This window comes from Anoplophora glabripennis, unplaced genomic scaffold (assembly GCF_000390285.2).
Source record: "Anoplophora glabripennis isolate ALB-LARVAE unplaced genomic scaffold, Agla_2.0 scaffold111, whole genome shotgun sequence".
In the NCBI taxonomy this organism is placed as follows: Eukaryota; Metazoa; Arthropoda; class Insecta; order Coleoptera; family Cerambycidae; genus Anoplophora; species Anoplophora glabripennis.
The window spans coordinates 630,986-654,700 of record NW_019416273.1 but is presented as its reverse complement, the minus strand read 5'-3'; the positions used below and the strand labels follow the sequence as shown (position 1 = coordinate 654,700).

The 23,715-nt window shown below is 34.0% G+C and overlaps 1 protein-coding gene and 1 non-coding gene across 2 annotated transcripts in view; both read right to left on the bottom strand.

The window, feature by feature from the left end:
- The window catches only part of LOC108903923 (G protein-coupled receptor kinase 1), a 365,345-nt gene that overhangs the window by 43,559 nt on the left and 298,071 nt on the right, over positions 1-23,715 (bottom strand). The window lies entirely within an intron of this gene.
- Trnaa-agc lies at positions 8,595-8,667 on the bottom strand. The gene has a single exon. It is a non-coding gene; the product is annotated as a tRNA-Ala (tRNA).

Below are 23,715 nucleotides of genomic sequence, written 5' to 3'. Positions count from 1 at the left end.
TCGCTTAACTCTCCGTTTGTGGTTGCTGAAATTCCTCGGTTTCTCAAGTATTGAGCCACGTCGATGCATGGAATTAATGGTATTTAAGCCGGACTTGAGTTTTTTTAATAGCCTCAAGACGATTATATGAAACGGATTCCTAAGGAATGAATTTTTCAATATCAGTGGTACCTACAATAAACTCCGGCACTGATCTTGACCTCATTCCGACGAATTGGCAGTTGGGGGAAGATCTAACGTGCCGGCAAAGAATTGAACGTTCAATTGATGCGTCTACAATAGGGACTTAGCGGGTGTTGAGGTCAATATGATTATTGGGGTTCCGTCGGTTTTTCCTAGCTACCCAAAGGGGCTTGAAAAGGGCTTTTAGACGATGATTAGATTCCGTTCTCTGCGTCTAACCTAACCGTTTTAAGTTCCTAAATATAAGTAAGTTTGTTTCAAGGAATGTTCCTAAGAGCTATTTTTTTACAGTAACTTCAGAATTCCAAATCTATCAAAAAAACTTAAAAAAAATTATATACACTGTTCTACATTATTAAATTCCAGTTATATCTAAAAAAAAACAGTTATTTTTTTGTAAGTATTGCTCAAATAACATCCGGAAACATTAGAAAAACTACAATTATTTATTATTTACCAATTATTTACCAAAAACATTCAGAGACTGGCAGATACGAAAACGGGTATCTAAAAACCAGAACTTAATTATGTGAAGCGCACTATATACTGGCGCTACAAAAATTGTCTTTGAATTAAAAAATTCATAAAATTTCTGCATTCCTGCACCAGACTTCCCTGATTTTCCGCACAGCGGGATATCATTAAATGTAAAGCATTTTAGCATAATTTGAAAGGTTTTTTCATAAGAAATTCATCTTTCTCCTCAAAGACCAGATAATTGGGTATGTGATCTTTAAAATGAAGCTGATACTTTATTTTGCTCTAATTTCCCTTTATAAGCGGATGCTACAAAGGGAGTCTCAAATTCGTAATAATCCGAACTGATCTACGTAAATTTGGATCTTAATTATTTAATAAAAGACGTCAGTCAATTCAGTTTTTTTATCTCCACAAAGGAAAGGCAAAGATTATTAAAAAAAATAATGGTGCAAAATCTGTAACAATGAGAACAGTAGTGTCTCTATTGATCTTGTTCATATTCTTCGTCGGTGAATCTATTATACAGTGTGTCAGCAATATAAGTACCATGCATTTAATATGTGAGAGTATAAAATAAACAAACTCTGTAGTCTATACCATAAATGAGTCCAGTGGGTAATTTTTCAAAGTTACAAATAAGTATTTCTGGAGAAGCTGTTTTTTTATAGATTTTCTTTTCTTTTCCTCGTTTGAAAAATTCATTATCTTTGGCAATTGAACCGAATTTATTCGATGGTTTTCACAGCCATCTACGTCAACGAGCAATTGAAAAGTTAAAAACGGCTGCAGTTCTTCCATTTTTCATAATAACAATACCAAGTATTATATCGTTGGAAAGCATAAGCATAAGAAAGACATTTTTTTTAGCTCGTAGTTAACTATGGTTTACATTAAAAAAACTTGAAAACGAAAGTGTACACGAACACTGATCACACTGAAAAAAACCTGAAACTTCGTAATTTAATTTTTTTTTGTAAAATAAAATAGCAACAGAGAGCAATATCTAGTGAGCCATGACGTTTTTTCAAAAAATAAAAGTAACATTTAATAAAGATCATAAAACTACACATCTTTCCTCATTTAAGCTTTTTTGTATATCTGCTACTTTTCAAGATCCCTACACTAAACAGCTCCTAAAATTATTGTCAACAAATTGTAGGTTTTCCCAAATTTTCAAACGTATTGTATGAGAGTTTGCAATTTGTTCCTGTCACGATTTTAGGAACAATCGTGCGAATTTTCATGATAGTTTAGTAAAACTTTCTAAGCTATTTCTTACTAAAAAATACTATTAAATACAACCAAAGAAATCACTAATATGCATACTGAAAACACCCTGTATCTCGACCAAACAACCTACATTTTACCAGTGCATTTTCTGTAAATACGAGCAATTCAGAAATTCTAAATGTATCATATCTAACCTAAGCGGTATCATGTTTTATCCAAGAAGCGTATACGATAGAGAGAACTTAAAGTTTCGAGGTTTATTGTCCCTTTCAAGAAAATGGGGCAAACTGTACAAACATTATCTATTATATAGAATATCTTTCCTTGCATCTTGACTTCGTATTTGTGCAATAAAATACAGTCGGCGATGCTAACGGCAGCATAAAGAAGTTCCTTTTATCTTTCTCTAGATAAAGAGCCTTCTAAATGCTTCAAAACCTATTCGAACGGTGCTTTGATACTGAACCACCACTGCACTACGGACAATGCAGATAAGCCCGGCTGCATTAAACTTTAGCCTATTTATTATGAAAATATCATGCACCAAGTTTATCCGCCCTAAATATTGATCGAAACGGTCTTGTTTGGTTGCAATAGGGGAGGCCGATGTTGGTTGTTACGGGTAGTAATGAAATTAATTTACCTGCAATTTAGATTGTGGTTCAGTAATTACGGGAAAGATGTTTGTTTTGTGTTAAAATGTCACAATTTGACTAGAGAGGCAAAAAAATAGAAGAGGAGACTGTAATCAATAACCCCGATCTAACTTATTCCATCAAAATTATTTATTGTACAGAATAGTCTTAAGTATAAGTTCCATTCGATTTTTTTAATCGGAATTTCAATAATTGTCAGTACAAATGAGTAACAATGTACAACAAATAAAGTACATTACAAAAATGAAGGTGTAATTTTAACCTAAATTTTCATTCAAAATAATAAAAATCCTTTATCCACAATCACCTTATAATCGGACTTTTATCCACACGGATGAACGGTCTAAAGTGACACTTTATCCACTAGTGCAATAAAGTAACTTTATTTCACTAGTACAATAATGAAATAATAATAAACCTATAATAAGTCAAATTTAATTAATTTACTTATTAATATTAACATTTACATTTATAGTAATAGACATTTCGTTTTTTGTTTTATCACATTTCACTTCCTTTCTGTTAATAACAATGCTTGTAAGCATTGTTACCATAATTTTCGGAACACATAACATCTGCCGAAGTTTGTGAAGAATTTGCACAAGTTACGGATGTCTTTTCCTTGGATTTTCCTTTGGAACATTTACTGAAATTTTTTAAATAATAATATTCAGTTGGCATTTTGGTTGTTCATATGCATTTTCAAGAATTAATTTGTCATAATAAAATTAAAATTGTAATAATGTTTTAATTTTGACGCAATGTCTTATTGAGTTATGTATGACCAACTGATGGCAATAGTTGATAATAATAAATGTTTTATTGTAACGCATGGTGGTAATAGTTTAAATAACTAGATGGATTTCACAGGGTCTAACGACACTTACAGTGTACGATAATTCAATAAACAAAGAAATATATATAAAAAATTTAGATAAATTTGGGACGAATACACTGAAGATGAATTTTTCGAGACAAAACGTCTGAATCTGGTTCGGGCTAAGGCAGTACAGTATTGGGGATCATGAAGACTTGCAAAATATGTAATGAAATTTCTAGTCGTATTTAAAAAAATGAAGTTGATGATGGTCCTGGAGACACGAAACGTTACATATAAAAACTGATTATGCCATTCGATGGAGGGCAAAAAGGGGCGATGAGAAAGTGTTCTTTTTTCAATATCACTTCAAACAAGGCTGAAATGAAACAAAAACGGATTTCCAAAATTTCGGTTTTTTTTTTCAAATATTTCGAAAACTAATCATGTTAGCCTTGATTTTTTAGAGGCATAATGCTGGTCCCCTGATTACGCAACTTTGCCCCATTTAAGCTACTTCGTACCTCTTACCGTTTCCGAGATCCCTGTAGTGAGAAACGAATTTGTAACAGCCTGTATATTAACTGATCCGTTTGGCGCAAACTGTTATTTGTTTTATCTTTATTATCTTTAAATGATTTATTTGCGATCTTATGTCCACATATAAATTTTCAGTAGAAACATCGTTTCATTGCTTTATTAAAGTTTTTGTTAATTTTTCGGTATAGGTCAACGCCTACTAGATATCCATTTAATAAAACTAATTTATGAGATTTAGAAGGAAGAGAAACATTAATTCTCTGAAAATATCACATTTTAAGGACCGAAAAAATCCATTCTGCATATTTCTTAACCAAATTCCTTAATAATCATAAATTCATGATTTCCTTCAGAAGCCGAACCTAACCCGGCAGTCAAGCGCCATCTACCGTACATAACGAATTAGCTTTCGGCATAAAAAGAGTTCATCAATTTCATTAATACACCGCGGTTAATTCGGTTTTAAGTAGGGCTTTAGAGCGGAGGTCACGTTTTGAATTTAAATTTCCCTCATCGGGTATGATAATTGAAATCAGGGAGGGAAAACAGCGCCCGGCGACCCGGTTAAATGGGATGGAATCGGCATTGACACACTGGGTGCGGTGGAGTGCAAACAAACCGAAGAGGCCATATCGGAGGAAAAAATTGAACGATTTTCACTTAAAGCAATATAGTAATTACGCTTACGTTTGATCTGAACGGTGCAATTCGTTTAAAATTCAGTGGCGCAGTAATATTTATAAAAGCGTTACATTCTTCTTTTTAATATACCTACAATATCAAGATTTGGAGAATTTTCAGTACAATGAATTAAATACTACATAAATACGATACCTTACTTTTTTTTAAACTTAAATCAACTTGAGGGTTGCTTTCGCTGTACAGCAAGAATAAAACGCTCTCTCAACGGTAATAATAAGGTATTTTATTGAAAACTAAGTTGTAAAGAAAAAGACGTGTTGACGGGGTGAGTGTTCATTGGAGAGTCCCCTGTGTGTGGAGTCGGTCGTAGGTATATGAGTACGCATCTGGCCGCCGGCGCCAGTCCACCGTAGACCCTTCCTGGAACGCTGGTGCATCCGGCGGCGTCCTGCTGGCGCTGTTGACGTAATGCTTAAAAATGGGTCACTTGCGGCAAGTGTACCCACAAACTTATTTAGAACACTTTTCTTAAAACGACTCCTTGCAGTCGCTGAATTTTTTGGACATTTACTTTAGAACACCCTGTATAAGAGGTCAATAAAATTATAATAGTAATAGTAGTTTAGTAATCAATAACTACTGAATTTTCTATATTTTTAGAATTTAAGTTATTTATAGAAAATTTGTTCTCGATGTCAGTGACCTCTGGCATTAACCTAGTTTAGGTGAAATATACTACGATCACTACATACCAAGTAAACAATTACACGCAGCTACGATGTGTTCAAAAAAGTGTTCGAGGGCACGTCTAGAGAAGCTAAAACAGGCCATATTAAAGAGTTATAAAATTCCAAACAAAATACTGTATATTATGCTTTTACTCTCTACTCAGCAACAAAATTAAACCGCGATTGATACGCACGCACGCACGAAATGAAAACTATTATACGTTGTGAAGTACGGTTTCGTGTGCATCTCTGGCAGAGATTGCGCTGGTTGATCCATTTCGTCGACCGATGGTTTCGTAGCCACGTATTTGATCATTGTTTATGTGATCGGCGTGCAAGTTACACACTATATGGCAGCAGGGGGATGGTAGATGGGCAAAAACCAAATGAATCTATGAGAATATATTTGCAATACGTTACGTAAATTTGTGGCTTTTTGGGTGAAACAGGTATTAGTTTTCACTGGAATCGAATCGACTCGAACAGTATATCCTTATAAAGTTATACATTTCAGTGATAAGTGACGGTACGGTGTGTTTGTGTCTTCATTTTCATTGTCACGTTTATGTGTGATAATATGGAGAAAACATGTGTACGAATCATATGGATAGAGCTTACTTTTTGTAAGAAAATTAAAAAATGACGAATTACGTGTTCTGTTCCACGTAAGTGTCCTGAAAAAACGACCTTAGCGACCGAACTGAATACATCTTGCTATTTTCTGTTGCGTCTTTAATTAGAAACTGGTTCACCAACATCAACTCAGCCTTGCTGCACAACAATCGATTGTTTAATGATTTCAAGTAAGCCGTTCGCCCAGTGTAGAACGTAGAATCGAACGAGGGCGATAAGAGGAATCATCCCAGTCGAGAAAGCCAGAGCAGTGAATCGACAGCGCCGCGCAAAAAATAAACACCAATTACGACGGTCGTTTAATTACAGCCGGCCGAACGCGAGCTATTCGTAGCTAATGTAAACATCATCTAACGGGTCGCCGTAATGGCAGTCCCTAATGTTTTGAATCGAGTTTACTTTTACGAGCCTCCCAGCGACAGTCGACAAACTAATTTTCAATTAGTCCCCTCCGTAGCTCCGGCGTCCCCTCGATTTTCGTCTCCGTACGCACCAATCGGCCGGATTGGAGATGGAAATCCGATTTGATTTTTTGACGTCAGAAGTTGATTTTCTCTGACGTAAATCTCCGAATTAAGCGGCAGTTTGCTGATAACTCTACAGTGCGTAGCGGCGGCGTTACGACAAACTTTCAGGACAGATTCTTCTCGTCGAAACAAAAAAAAAACAGGTACGATTTTTTCCCTAAAACAATTTCTAAGATCTGTACGCTCTTAATTTGTCTACACTAGAAACTAGTTGAAAAGATGTATCAAAGATGTTCAGTAAATAATGGGCTTGCTTACATGGGCGAAAATATGTTACTTTAGAACAATTTTGATTCCTTAAGGAGGTTCGATACATCTCTTGCGGGGCAGGCGGTGCCGGAGGGAAGCCTATGCTTATACACGGTAGTTTCGTTGTAGTACCAACCTTACATAAACTAATTTGAGCGAACTAAATATAATAAATACGAATGAAATTTATACAACACATATTAGCTTGCATATATTTTTCGTGTTTAATGCACGGCAATTAACTTTTTATTTGAATAAAAGTGTCTATTTATTCATTTCATTTCAAGAGCTTGTAAAATGATGGATGAAATCTGGCAACATTGCCATGGCGTGGTGGTAAAAGTTGGCTCAACTGTCATTACTGTCAACTTTGCGCGAATTCCGTAAACATGAATGAACAACCAAGGTACAAAGGAAAAGTAATGACTGAAAAGTAATATAAAATGAGTGTAAAACAGAATGTGGATTGATGAGAAAAAAATAAAATGTGCAAACCGAGAATCCATATGATAACTATCAAGAAGTTCAGTATATGATAGTGAGACGTCGCCTTGTCAAATTGAAGATTATGACAGAACATCTATACTGTTCGTTTTGCAAAGAGATCCTTTCAATTTTTATTTCAAATTGCTATTATATTGCAATAGATCACGAAAAATGTATTTAATATTAATTATTACTACATATATTTTCGACTGGAATAATTTAAGTCTATAATCGAGCTATTCAAATATAGCGCGTCAGTCGAAGCGTTAAATACAGCGTACAGTGTTGCCATATTTCCTTTCATTGGATCAGAAGTTTGTTCAAATTTGTCAAAACGTTATATATTCATTCCATTATCTCAATAATTACATTGTAAATGCATGTTTTCATTGTTTCAAAATGTTTAGTAATATTTAGTTCTTTAATTACAATTTTATTATTTCTAATATCATTTTTCAAAAAAACTATATTGGCAGTCGATCTGATATTTTTACACGAGGCAGTTGGCATAGTTATTAACAGTTTTCAATGATTTTGAAAACTTTCTTAAAATTTGTTTTTCGGTATCGAACCTCAAAAAGATATTGGCCGGAGAAAGTATTTTTTTCTTAATTTCATTTTTTTACGATAATTTATTTATTTTTTTAAATAATTTGGGTAATCTGCTTGTTTTTTGGATTAAATGTATAGGGTGTTCTCAGTGCTTATACCACTACCTAAATAATTTCCTTCAGATTTTCCTCAAGGACAGAGGTTTTTGGAAAATAATTATGGAGTTATTTTGAAACAGCATTCGATTTACTTTTAAAAAGTTATACCTGTTGCATGTCGCTAAACTGCGCCATTTTAGAGAAAGAATTTGTCAAGATTGGAAAATAATACATAAATTAGGTATAACAAATTATTAATTCACAAAGTTACTAAACAACACAGAAAAATATGACAACGTGAAATACAGACGTATCAAAATAAAAGTAGCAAAAATAAAATCTGTATTTTAAATTTGATTTTCGAAATGTCCGCCATTTGCTTCAATGCATTTTCTCCATCTCTTCTTGAAACTTCTAACTGCAAAGAATGTCGAATGGATATGCTTAATATCATTTACCGCTGTCACTATTTTTTGCGACAATACATTTCTGGTATTAACAATAGAAATACAATAAACTAGAGTTTTAATATGTCCTCAAAAGTACAAACCCAGAGGATTCAAATCTGGGGGAAGTGACGCACAGTTTGTCACAAAAAAACATTTTCCAAAACTTGAGTACAGTTGCTAAAAAAGTAAATAAGTTCTCGGGCCTATAACCTCTTAAGGAAGCAAAATTGTATTAAAATAAGTTGACTTACATAATCTTATTTTACAAAATTAGTGTAACATTAAATAAAAATTAAAAAGTATGGCTTTTTGTTAAAAAAAAATTGGAGGCGCCGGGTATCGATCCCGGTACCTCTCGCATGCTAAGCGAGCGCTCTACCATCTGAGCTACGCCCCCGTTACCAACGGGTGACAGTTCTAAAAAAATCTCAAACGAGCGATCTAGATTTCGAATCAGTCAAGGTGTGGTCAACTAATAAATATTAAGAGCATATCCTTTCACTACATGTATGTAAGGAGTTATCACGCGAAGATGTTAGACTTCACAGTGTCAACAATACGTTTTATAAAAAAGAAACAGTGTAATTTTCGAAATTTGAATAATCACTCCGTGCGAATTTTGGTAAAAATTAAATTAGTTTGAACGTAGGGAATAACATTATTTGTATAAATTTTCTTAAAAGATATGTACATTTTTACATATTCTGATAGAATATTTTCTCAGGATACAGAAATATAAGATTTGATAGGCGTATCTCTAATATTAAGGGAGATATGTGGGCAGAAGAATGTGCATGAGTGTAATGTGAATTCACCCTGATTTTATAAGGGTAACACAGTAACACAGTTTATAACATTTGCCTGTAAACAACTTTAATAACCACTGTATTTAATTTAATACTTATAGTTTTGCGATTTTGTAAGTCCGAATGTCGATATATTATGTTTTCTTCCAATCCTTTCATTTTGCAAAACTACTGTAAAATAGTTTAAGCTTAATTTAAATCAACTGAAATTTTAAACATTTCACGTCCTATTTGTCGTTTTGTAAAACGACCCAGTCATCGGGACAGGCCGTATTTTATTTATCACCTCGATGTGATGGATTGTGTAGATTTAGTCAGAAATTAGGATTGTTTAAACAGACCAATACACCAAAATAATGAATAAAAAATAGTAAATAATGCTAAGTCAAGGTTTTGACAATTTGTCCGCCTTTTATAAAACGACGTGTTTTACAATCTTTGAAATGCACTCAACGAATAACGATTTCAATCAATGCCTTTCAAAGCTTTGTTTCTTTACACCTACAACCTGATTCTCTTCTATGACGTCTTCGATTTCGTTTTATTTACAAACCAATCTAGTTTAACTGATATATTCGGCAAAGCCGATAGCATTTAGATTAAAAAACTTTTTCCAATACCGTTCTGGAGAGGCTTGTAATTGTTTTCATCGGACAGCTCCAAACGAGTTAGGAAGTTTCTCTATTATAAGCTGAAAATATTGATCCTGAAAGTTTTCCTATTTTAATTGTCTAATACACAATAATGCCACATTCTGCTGAAACGAATCTAAATAGACACCAGAGGAAAGCGACGGTTATCTGATTTTATAACTTCAGTGTTCTGTACTGATGGATAATAAATCCCCTGAAAAAAATTAAATGGTTACAGAGTATTTATAATTAATTATATTTCTAAAAAATATTCTCATTTTTTTTGTCAAATAATTTCGAGTTCGATTCGATGTATTAAATTCTGTGGATGTTTTATTTTAAAATAAAATAAATTAGGTAGTTACTCAAAAATGGCTCGTTTTTAGAATAAAATGAATAGGGCTGTTAGAAGCTGAACCGCGAGACATAGGCGTGCGCATTATTTATTAAAAACCAATAAATTAAATTGTCTACAATACACCGCCATAAACACCAGCGGATAGAAATTAATTACGCAACATCCGCACGATAACAAATGCAACAGTATACTTATGTGGCGCGAACGTGAAAAGCATTCTGAGGTAGCAGCTCACGCATGTCTCGGTTGACCTGCTTGGCACGCCATTTAATTGCGGCTCTCTCTCATAGCGCTAAAAATGAATCATCTTTTATTCTACAATTAGAAACACAAACCGGAATTGAACGTCCTGTTTCGACTTCCGAAATGTTTAGAGGCATCGGAATTCTAGACTATGCATTTGCAATTAGTTGACAGACAGATTTGTGTGTACCAAGAAAATATTTTAGCTATAATTAGCTATTATTAAGAGATATTTTAATAAATGTGACATATTTTTACTGTTTAAGGCTGACACGAATGTTTCTTCGTCAATGATCCAAGAATCAAATCTCAAAATATTTTTATATCTTTAAGTAATATCCTACACATATAAAATGATTATCTTCCTATCCTTAAACCTCTTTTAGACCTTTTCTTTCAAATTACTATCGACGGGCTTCACCACTAGCCAATTCTAGCGTAAATTCACCCGTTTCAAAGCTCGATTGAACCGAAGCAAAATGAAAAATAGAAAATCCTCAACATAAAATTACGCGACGGCGACGATTGCATATGGAGGAAATGGGGGAACATCCCTTATTGCTCCAAAAATTGCGCCGACCCGCCAATAATAACTGGCAATTTCGAATCGTTACGGTTAATAAAATTTTAACGACCTCTGCCGTAACGGCGAGGCTCTTAGCTTCGTGCTCGTTCCAGACGAGGGCTAGATGTTGGGAAAAATGGAAAAACCTGTAGCCGCGCAACACGACATGCCGAGAATGCACAACGGTGTTTTTACCGGTGCAGGTACCTGATTTATCGGCACCAGCCGTTAGAGCAACAAAAAAGGAAATTGAGTTCGTTTTAACAAATGTAGAGAAAAAAATTAATGTGAAACGACCTTTCTATCGCAGGTATGGTCTTTGTGAACTTTTTCATTTTTGTTTTTTTTTTAATTACGATAGCCACCAAAAGTAGGCCAAAGTCATGAATATAAGTGATCGGTCGCATTCGAAAATGAGCATCAAATATTTAAATTGATCAGTTGTTCCTTATATTTTAACAATTTCAAAACTGTGTACCCAATATTTAAAATGTATATGTTATTTTATAGTTTACATATTCATTGTTAGTGAGTATCTATGTGAGACTGAATTTTCTTTACTTTTTTCCGTTATATCTAAACAAATTTACATTATTTTCGACTTTGTAAGATTTTTAATTGTACTCCATAAGCCAGGAAATATAGAGTTGGACGGCCTATTGTTGAACAAATTAGGTTGGTAGGGGCAAAAAAAATACTGTCATAACCGGCAACCCGAGTACTTTCCCAGATAAAAATATTTTATTTAGGGAAGTATGTTAAGTGCATAAGAAATATTGTCAAAAGTCAGTGGGTCGCATAAACATTTACAAATAATTAAATTATGCCTTTATAATTACTTATTAATTATTTTATCAATTGCAATATACTCAATTCATTTCATTACTTTGTTTACAACATAATATAACAGTTTCAAATAGATGACCAGGGTATAGTGAAACGGTTCAATTTACTCTGTATCAAAACGAATAAATCTAAGTCAATTCTTTCTTTTAAATCTCAATCGTTGAAGGGATTATCAGCGACCCAAAAAACCCCTTTATACAAAATCTGGTCAAAATCCGCTCAGAATTTGAAAATAGCGATTCCTGTCCGGTTTTTTGAGGTTAGAAAAAAAATACACGTTCTAGCTCAATTCTGACAGTGGATTTGAATTCAGCAGTCTTTTACATAAAAATGTACTATTTGATGTGGAAATAATTTTTTTTCCAAATTTTCCCAGTAAATTTTCATCAATTTTCACTATTTTCACAAGTTTTTTAAGGTTAGGGAAAAATTGTGACGTGATGGGCCAATTCTGACCCCAGATTCGTGTTCTGGAGGCCAAATTACTACGAAAAATATATGTCGCATAAAAAGTATACCCAACTTTTTTTTTGTGTGTAGCTGTGTAATAATTCATAATATAGTTACTAATTACTAGGTTTTGCCATAGTGTGGCATATTCGACTTTGTTGAAATAAAATTCATACATGTTTCTAGGTTGCACTTTTTTGGAAAAGTTCAGGTTTTTCGTCACAATTTGTTTATTTTCAACTTTTTCCAAATTCTACTTGGAAATTCAACAATTTTGGACTACTTTAAATAAAAAATATTCTCTTTTTGGGTATAAATAAATGTACGAGGCACATCCACAAAGTAAGAGTACTCAATTTTTTTTTAAATCGAAACGGCAGTATACAGGGTGTCCGCAAATATCACCGACAACCTATGACGAATTCAGGACGATAAATAAATACGATCTACGAAAAAAAAACTTTTTGGTTTTTGAGTTGGTCTTCAAAGTTGTCAAAAATAAAACTAATTTAATTAATAACTTCATAAACCTTTTGCCGGTCGCGTTAAAATTTGACACATTTATTTGGACTATTATGGCGTATTATGTCTTAAAGCTTTAGAAAAATCGATATAATGGGTGATAGTTTTCTCCGGTTACCTTTCCTTTTTAGTGGTCAAAACTTTTACAGTGGTTGTATTTTTTTTTAAAACTGACAGCAACATTGAAAAGGTCGTTTCATTTAAAAAAAATATTGTCCCCTGAGAAAATTCCCTACAGAAAGCCATTCTTGAGGCGAAAAATGGCATTATTTGCAGGTCTGTGCGTTTCGGTTTGAGTAGCGGTGTCACGAATTTGATACTATGAGTTCAGTAAGTGTTGAAAACAAGATGTTTATTGCTGTGACTATCAGGTAATGTCATTACTGTCGATGCTTCTTTAGGATTCTCATCACTCCACACATGCAAATTATGAAAAAAGTGTAGGTAAAATTAATTCACAAAACTTTTAAAAAGCAACTTTCTCGGAGATATCATGCTCAAAAACTTGAAAATTTAGATCCCAACGCACGTTTACAATTTTGCCACTGGTTGGTGAATGGCTTCGCAGAAGATAATAATTTGCTTCAAAAATTGTTTTATACTGATAAACCTTGTTTTACAAGGAACGGAGTTTTTTTCTGGACCTCGTTAAAAATTTTCAGAAGTATCCGGACTCCACCTAAAATTACTTGCCAACCCCTGGTCTAGACTAATAGTTAGTTAATTTGTTTATAAGGCCATAACTTATACTACTATTCAACTTACCGATTCCAGATTTCGTGTGAGTTATTAGACAGTGATAAGGAATGAGAGGATGCGATGCCAAAACGTTCTGGTAACAATAATAACGCAGTTTATAAATGTTTAATTCGAAAGTCATAAATAAACTTCTTCTGTTTATAACATTTGATCTAATCAATATTTTTTGATGCTCGAGGGCTTCTGTAGGTCTATTGAAGACGAACAAAAAACAGTTCTTTACTGTTTTCTCGTGGAAATGAACGGAAAAAAGTTATAAGCGAAAAACGTGAATTTACGTAAAAATTATACAATTAACCACCCTGTAAACAATTTTCCCCCCATTTTTATGACTGTGGAAACTAATATATTATTGTACATAATATTTAGCATCTATAGTGATAAATTCAGCTAGACGAAACAAAAAATCGCGAAATGGTCATTTCCCAGCTCTTTTTCCTGGCCTATCCAGCTAGTGTACGACATATTCACGATGACAAGGTATATTGCGATATTTCGCTGGCTACACGCATAAACCGAGTAAATTGAACCAACGTTAGATTTAACGTCACCGTTTGATACATTGTCGCTGTCGCGCGTAACTCATTTTAAGTGACTGCCGGGGTGGCGCTTCGCGCGACACATTAATCGCATATTTCGGTGCGCCCGCCCTCCGTTCGAAAATTGCCAATAGCTCGCGTCACGTCACGCGGAATTGCAATCCTACGTATCGGCGTTACAAACGGCAAACAACACCAATTGCAGCCACCCGGTGACAGTTTATAAATTGCCGCAGTGATTTATAGCCTTGCACGGGCGACTTTTGGCAAACGGGCGGCATTAAAATAGCCCGAATAAATCAAGTTTTTGTGCGGATACAATCGGTATTGTGCCCGAAATAGTCGTTTTATCACCGCGATCCGTATTTTGTGTATTTTAGATTTAAGGTGTGATTACACGGGTCACATTGGACGATCATCGAAAACGGATCATCCAATATGAAAAGTGCATACATTTGGGGAAAACAATAAAAAAAATTGTAATTTAAAAATAATGTTTTAACAATCTTGTTTTGCCAATTAATCACGTAGAATGGCATTAAAGTTTATCCATACATCTTAGTTGTGGCCCTATGAACTCGAGGTATTATTTTCATTGATTTTGTAATTAATATATATGATAGAGACAGCGTATTTGCGAAGTCGATGTGTCTGCTCCCCTTCGTCGAGACGTTTGTCATGTCTCTGGCAAAACGAACGGAATTAGACCAGTCTAATACGAATAGAGGATACAACAAAATGCACTTTGGCTTCGCGGTTCTTCCGACAACGGCTGACAGGATTAAGCGAGTAAAGAAGATAAAAGTATTTGCTGGCTTAAATTGCGAGTTAGGTTAGGTTAGATGATGAAGGAAAGGAAAAATGGTTGACCAACAAGAAAAATCTTGAAAATGAGAAAGACGCCTTAAAATGCGAAAACAATAGTTAAACAACATACTCTGAAATATTAACTTCTTTAGAGAATTGCTAAAATAAACAATTTTTTACTATCTTATTGCCTTCTAACTCATGTTTTGGATAACTTTTCATTATTTAATAATTCATCTGGGATACAATTATCAAGACATTTCGATTTATAACTCGGTCATAATACAGTATTTAGTTCAGTTGATTTCAAAGAGGAGTGGCACCAGTAAAAATTAATTTGTGAAAGAACGGTAATTTTCCACGAACAACCACTTACTACGGATAGTTTGATACAGAGCCTTCATAAATGTTCACAAGCCACGTCACCACGTTTTAACGTAATCTTGATCTTATTGTTTTAATAATTTTCAATTTTACGGATATTTAATTGCCAACAAGAATAGAATAAAATTACTGTGGACATGACAATTTTGTATTGCAATAGACACTTTTACCGTACACTGTACTCATAAGGATTAGCTAGAAATCGAAAACTTACGAGGGAGAGAAATTTTCTTAAGAAAATTCAAACGGATTTCCAAAAATTCTATAGTTCTTAAAGCACCTTTTAGTGTCACAACTTAGTTTTCGATTACATTGGCTTGATTTTTAAGGAGTAAGCAGAAGAAATATTACCTGGCAATTTAAATTGAATTAAAGAAAATGATTCAATTGAAATAAAATTTACATAACATTTTAACCATTTTATCATTTTTGTCTTTCTGTGTAGGAAAAAAATGGTAACCAAAGTTGCACGAAATTTTGTTGCGATATTAAAGATATATACATATTAAAAAATCGACTATTGTATTTCGAAAATACATACACTAACGCAAACAAATAAAGGGTCAAAAGAATTTTCGAAATTTTTCTGTGATTTTTGAAAAATGGTAGTATCTGGAATTAAAAAAAAAACATTTTGAAGCTCTAAGATTATAGTTTTTAGATCTTTCGGTCGAAAATATTTTAGGAGCTACGGTTATCACGCAATTCTAAGAAATAGCGCGACAAAAAAATTTTGCAATTTTTTTTCTGGGTCCACGGACTTGGGAAATTTTTTTTTCAGCTAAGCCATGTCATGGACCAGATAGCTTGTTTATTCAGCTTCAGTTTCCTTTTTTTTAAATTTCGATACGACCATTTTTCCATTTTTCATCGAAATATCGGACTTTTAATGGAAAAGCATCCTTTTGTCTTATAGCTAATTGAGTGGCAGTTTCGAACTGAAAAAAATTTCCTACAAGATGCTGCCGCAACTTATCGGATTTTTTTCCATCTTTAAATGAATTTTAGAAAACAGGAAAAAAGTGTAATTTATGGTTTTTTTAGAAAATTGACGGCTAAATTGGAAATATTCACGAAATTACTGATGTTAGGCATGACTTTTACAATTTGATATACCCAGAACAACCCAGTGAAGTTTCATCTCGATCTAGCGAACCGTTTCCTTATTTCAAACAGTCAAACTTTTGAAAAAAATTAAAGGGTCACATTTTGTGTGATTAAACACTTCATAATCATGATTAAAATGGAAAAATTTTTTTGAGGCGTTTCTCACATTTTTACCGCAAATAACGTTTAAATTGATGAAAAAAAATAATTTCGGAAAATGTTTGAAAAATTTTTCGAAATTTGACATTGAAAAAAACAAAATCTTCCAGCACGATTCGGCTTTTCGTCCTATGGTTCTGTTCATCAACTTTTAATTAAATTAAAAATTAAAATTAAAGTTGATGACCCACACCAGATTTCGACCCCCATTCATACCGTTTTTTGAGACAAATTTTTAATTAATTTGTGTGCAGTCTGTAATCACTTAAAACACAGTTTTTTTTCAAAACTACCATTTTTCTTCTCTGAAAAAAATTTTCAAAACTAATTTTTTCTTTTTTGATCAATTTAAACGTAATTTGCCTAACATTAGTAATTTCGTGAATATTTCTAATTTAGCCGCCAATTTTCTAAAAAACCATAAATTACACTTTTTTCCTGTTTTTTTAAATTCGTGTAAAAAATGAAAAAAAAATAAAAAATCCGAAAAGTTGCGGCAGCATGTTATAGGAAATTTATTCCAGTTTTCGAAACTGCCCTTCGGTTCTCTGTACGATAAAAGGATCATTTTCCATTAAAAGTACGATATTTCGATGAAAAATGGTGGTATCGAAATTAAAAAAAAAAGAAATTGAAGCTGAATAAACAAGCTATCTGGTCGCCATTATTCCATGGCTAGAAATTGGCCTCAATGATTTGGGATCGAGGGGGATTATCCCTCTCTATCCTGCCTCATCTCGTGTAGGCCTGGACAGCCTTCGTAGGTGGGCCCCATCCGTCGTCTACCCCGACCGCAAATGCGGCCGGTGTAGGCACTTTATGGGACCTCCTTTTGTCCTGGCTGGGCCCCGCCGGCTAGGGCCCTTTCTTCTGGCGCTCTTCTTGCTTCGCCGGCTCGTCTGTGTAAACCCCGGGGGGTGGTGTCATATTTATGTGTGGTATGGTTGGGTAGGGCAGTGCGCCTATGCAGCCTGGAATGCGCTTTGCAAGCTATCTGGTCGATGCAATGGCTTAGCTGAAAAACATTTTTCCAAGTCCGTGGAGTCGGAAAAATAAAAAATTGTAAAATTTTTTTGTCGCGCTATTTCTTAGAATTGCATGATAACCGTAGCTCCTAAAAATTTTCTACCGAAAGATCTAAAAACTAAAATCTCAGAGCTTCAAAAGTTTTTTTTATTCCCGATACGACCATTTTTCACCTAACTACAGTTTGTCAAAAATCACGGAAAAATTTCGGAAATTCTTTTGATCCAATCTTTTGTTTTTTAAAATAGAACACCCTGTATATTTGTCGCTCTTTGGAAGCTTCCATTTTTTCTAATTACAGAGATATACTCATGTTATACATTTGCTTTGACAGTTTGCACAATATTTTGATTTATTTGCTGACCCTCCACAATCAAAACTCGACTTTGTAATACCGTTTTTGATCTAAAAAATTAAATTGATGACGGCTCCACAAATTTGTATAGCTATCCCTATATCATAGCATCATAGTTTACTTCTATCATTTAAATGTCACATTTTGAAAAATAGAATCAAACACATCGTAAACCCGGACGCACTAGTCCTTTTCCGGGATGCATCCAGGGTCCAGATCCCCCCACGTCAAGTTCGTTCCGACGGACGGCGACGGGCGGGTTCTGGTTGATGTATTCGACCGTGTTGTAAATACCGTGCTAGAGGTCGCCCGCGGCGCTTGATTATCAACATTGCTAATGGCCAGCTAGGGCGCCAGTAATTATTCCGCTCGTTCCCGGCGATTTCACGAGCTGTATGTTATTACAACCAACGAAAAAGGACCAAAAGTACTGCATGCTAAAAATTGAAATCGATGGTAATTCGAGTGACACCATGGTGCAATAATCGGGTGACAGATAACTTTACTCAACTCATAAACATAATCCTTATAGTCCAATTAACTAAGCCTTTAAATCGAAATTTTGTCAACTTGGCTGAATTTTTGATATGAGTTAGTTTAAGGTATATTATAACAATAAGTGAGAGTAATTTTTTGTTCAACCCCCGGCCAAGGGTGGAAAAAGATAAAACAAAGGGCTTTTTCAAGATAACTCAAAAAGGGTAAGAGCTAGAAAAAAAAGTTTTTCATGAAAGTTGTAAAGCAGACAATTCTACATAAAAATGGTCTCTTAGCTTTTTCTTGTACTATTAAAATTAACAGAGTTAGGGAGGCTAGAAGTTAAGGGAAGATTTCAGAAATTTAATTTTGTTAAATCATTAAAATTAACGATTAAAAATTTGATTTTTTGTTATAACTTTCTTATTAAAAATTAAAAAATATATCTATTTCTCTGAAAAGAAAAGTTACATATTTTAGAGCAGATTGAAAAAAAAAATTACAAAATTCAATCATTTTTCTGTTTGTTATGATTTTTTTTAAATTTCTGAAATCTTCCCTTAACTTCTAGCCTCCCTAACTCTGTTAATTGTAATAGTACAAGAAAAAGTTAAGAGGCCATTTTTATGTAGAATTGTCTGCTTTACAACTTTCATGAAAAACTTTTTTTTCTAGCTCTTACCCTTTTTGAGTTATCTTGAAAAAGCCCTTTGTTTTATCTTTTTCCACCCTTGGCCGGGGGTTGAACAAAAAATTACTCTCATTTATTGTTATAATATACCTTAAACTAACTCATATCAAAAATTCAGCCAAGTTGGCAAAATTTCGATTTAAAGGCTTAGTTAATTGGACTATTAAATTCTATTGAAATATGTATTGTGTTTTAACGTCCTTATCCGACAGCAATTAGTGAATAGATAGTCTCATAAATTTCAATTTCGTCGGTACAGGGTGTTTCTGAAAGACGTGACAATAAACAAATTCCATTAAACAGCCTGCAGTCTAAGGTGTGGTGTTATAGAAAATTAGTTAAGAATTATTACGCGAAACTTAGGCCTACTCTGTTTCGCCCCATTTTATCAACTGTTTACAATACAGTAACTAGGTCAAGTTCAGGTGTTTATGTTGTTTTAAGTCAAAACGCCTTATTAAAATAAAAAATTAGGGCAAGTACGAATGTTGTTGTTTGTTTGTATGCGAATCGTTATCCCCAAAGATAACAACCGAATCGCAGAGCAGTAGAAAACGTTCAAAGATTGCTGGACACCGGTAAAATCAATCCAATGTATGAAGGGCGTGTACAAGACTGCAATATGTCTTACATAGGGAGGAAGACATTTTACACCCTGTGAAGGAAAACCCAAGCCTCAGTACCCGCGATATTGCATGTGAAATGGGTGTTTGAAATACTACTTATGGCGTCTATCACGAGAGCAGTCACTTGATCTTCAACAGCGTTTTTTTGCTCATGAAATTAGACATAAACCTGCAGAAATGGCACGCATGCGTAATAATTTTCACCGCCGCTTAGTGCATGCTTATTAGCTCGCGCAAATAATTTCTAGTAATTTTTGTAGAATTACCTAATATCGATTTATAATATTTACATGTATAGGACATTTCGAACATCAAAAAACTTTGAAAGGAGACGTGCACTCTACGCAACAGGACCGGCCTCAAAATAAAATGAGACGTAAGCTTATTTTAATATAATTAATTTCAAAAATCTTGGTGACGCTACTGACTTTGCACGTAATTGTCACACTCCAATTGCATCAGAAGTGGTATAAAATCACGCTCATAGAATTAAAATTGCCTTATTAAAAAATGGGACACAACTAAGTAGGTAGTATTATTTCAGTTGGCGTGATCTTCCACGTGACGCTCCTGTAGACATTCCTGTTTATTTCCCGTCTGCTACAAAGGCGACATCTATTCCGCACCGAGAAATGTGTCAGGCCATGTGACCTGAATGATATCTTGTTAAATAAGAAAATGTCACGCCATGTTTGTAGCTCCCCGACAGTTTTCATTACGTACGGTACATGAAAGGATCCTACTTTTATTGTGCCCTTTGTTACATTTTTATTGTCGGTTGCCGTATCGAGTTGCTCTACTTCGGGAAAACTTACAGGGTGGATGGTGTATGAATGCAAGAATAATTATTCTCGTTACACCTACAGAAGTCGATAACAAAAAAATCTAAAGTTTGTGGCTGATTTCCACCCACTATGTCTCTTGATTGCTAATACATCAAGTTCCGTATTAGCCAGTAACGTTGCCGATGTTCTTCGGAATTAATGGCCTGTATATGTTCTTCAGGATGTTCTAGTTTCAAAAATTGACATTTCGAAAACATAATTAATATCTCCACGTTTTCAACAGTTTTCAAGAAAGACATTTTTATACTACCACATCTTTAGCAAATTGATAGGACAGATAATATTTAATGGATTTCTTCAAAAAAATTATGGAGATGGAAATATTTTCAAAAAAAACGACATGTTGATGCATGGATCGAAATAGTTGCACCTTATAGAGACTACACACCCGACACCCTGTACGTATATTTTCAAACGCCCTGTACACTACAGCAACGTACAGTGTAATTTCTTGTTTTCTATGGTCACGTAATTGAAATATCGCGCACAGAGAACAATTATTGAAGCATTCAAATATTTAATATTTGACGTTAATATTTGTTCTTTACATTTCACTTTCGGTTGTATTTACACAATATTAAAAAAGAACCGCAGGGCTGTGAAAAAATTAAATGTTACAATTTAAAATATTGCCCGAGTCTTTACACGAACATAAAAAAAAAAAAAAAAAACAAAACTGGGAGGTGCCTAACGTGATGGAATAATTTAACATGAATTTGGATGAAATTACACAGCAATTAATTCGAATAAAATGGAAGAGCTATTTCGAGGTTAATTTATATGATAAACATCTAAATGAACGTTTCAAAAAAATATGGGATATTCTGAAAAATATGGGGCATTGATCAATCACGATATTAAACCAAAACATATAAAATAAAGTTCATATAAATATGAGTATAGAAACGATATACAAGATGTTATGGAAATATGATGTTCTATTTCACGACGTCACCACGTTCTAATTCTTTCGAAAACCATCACAGTGGCTGTGGTTCGGCGGCAAGAAATCAAGGGGTTTTAAATCGGACGATTTTGCAGGTCTCTTTCAAAACTCATCTCCGTCCTAGAAGTTTTTTGTAAATGCTCTCAAACGGCAATAGGTAAGAAAAAAAAAAGAAAAATGACAAAAATCAAAGGAATATTCTATTTCTATCAATATATATTTCTACCATAAAATTTAAATTAATTTACCGCAAACGTCAACATTTTTATTCCCTTTTTCAATAATTTTGACAATATTTCAAATTTACGAAGTTATTTTTGCACCCTACTCGGAAACTAGAATAAAAATATAACAATTAGCGTGACTACAGCATTCACTAACATTTTCCGCGTGGTATTATTTTACTAAAAACCGTTACGGTGTCCCTTTTTCCGGACAGGCCAAACGGCTTCATCTAGGCTATTTAACTCGGAGCAGAAAAACATAAACCATTAACATCAAAGGGACGTATTAAGTCAACCGTCGGGCGTAGGGAGGGCTCGTCGGAGCACTTCCCGTTGCCAACTTTTCGAGTTGCGTGGGACGAGCGGCATGTGGGACCGGAGCGAATTCAGATAAGGCGCGCCGTCGACTCTATCCGGAGCGTGATTCTACATTCATGGTTATAATAGGCTGGCTCTCGTCTGCTTTGTATAGCACAAGGGAAGAGCTAAATGAAGCCGCTTTGTATAGAAAGTGGAGTCTGTCTAGGTAACTTCTGACACAGATTTAATGATTTTGTTTAAGGAGAAATATAGTTTGAATTCAACGGGGTTTTCTCTTGGAGTCTCCTGACATTTCCACGTTTTCCATGACTAATTTAAATAAAGTCAATACGATATGTTGAAAGATTTCATATACAGGGTGTCCCGAAATTAATGCAACAAAATTTGGTCACAGATTCTTAAGACAAAGAGTGACCGCAAAAATCGCCCGTTTTTTCACAATTCGCAGAGAACTAGAGAAAACAGATAAAAATATATTTTTGGTCTCAAATTACTCGTCGTAAAATATTAAGATGAACGTGGCTTTTAGTTTTTTGAAAATTTTGAAATATCACCCCTATTTAGGGGTTGAAAAGACGCCCAAAATGAAGAATTGAATATTACCAATAAATACAGGGTGTGGCGTCTTTGGTGCAGAAAAAATAAAATGCAGATTCCTAGGAATATATGTAATAAAAAAGCCTTATAAGATATTCATATATCCACGTTTTGTCAAGAAAATTAAACTTCAATTTTGTAGCGAAGAAATAAATCTTAGTACGGTCCTGGTCAAAAAATATCATGCCATTCGATTAACATCAGCGCACGCTTGCCGAACCGAACTTAACAGAGAGTCGAGCCTTTGCGCAAATCAGTGTTGCCAAATTAAAATGTATGAAATACACACAAAAGAGATAAAATGTTTTAATGCAATAATAAATAATTTTGGCCAGTTTAATACAATTCTCTCGTTTTAATTAAAAGGAAAAATAAACATAAAATTCAATCAGTTATTTTACTGTAAATGATAATGTGCAATCCCAGACAAGAGGTTTGTAGAAACAAACAAAAAAGATGCAAACTTACCGCTATCGTTCGATAGTAGTAAACGTATTATTGTTGTCCTCGTTATCCATTGCCGATTTAGTTAAAACGATAACTTATAAAATAAAAAATAAGAAACGTCTTTAATAAACACTTGACGTCTAAACAGTAGAAGCGCGTTCTTTTTGACACAACTTAACAGCAATTCACCCACAAGTCAAAAGCGTACTGACACTGACACTGACTGACACTCCACAGGTGCCGTGCGGACTAGGTCAATGTTTTTTGCGCCAGGACCGGCATTAACATTTTGTCACTTCTTGTAATTTTTTGGAAAATGTTTTTGATACTCAAATCTCATAATCGCCTTATGGTAGCATATATTATTTTACTTCATTTATTGTCAAGAGTCTAGGTTTTTAATTTTCTGCATTAAAGACGCCACACCCTGTATAAAAACTATTAGCATGTAATTTTTTCTATCGAATGATTCTTGATACAAAGAAAGATTTATTCTCATGACTAAAATAGGCATGTTGAATTAGAAAATCCACCCTTAAGCGCGCTCAGGGGGTGGAATCATCCCCAAAAATAGAGAATATCAGAAATTGTAAAAATTCCAAAAAAATTATATTAAGATAATTCACATGCCAATAGTTTTTATATCTGTTGAAAGATACTAAAGTTACGTATACAAAAACATTCCCATCCTTAGATACTAATGGCTACTTTTA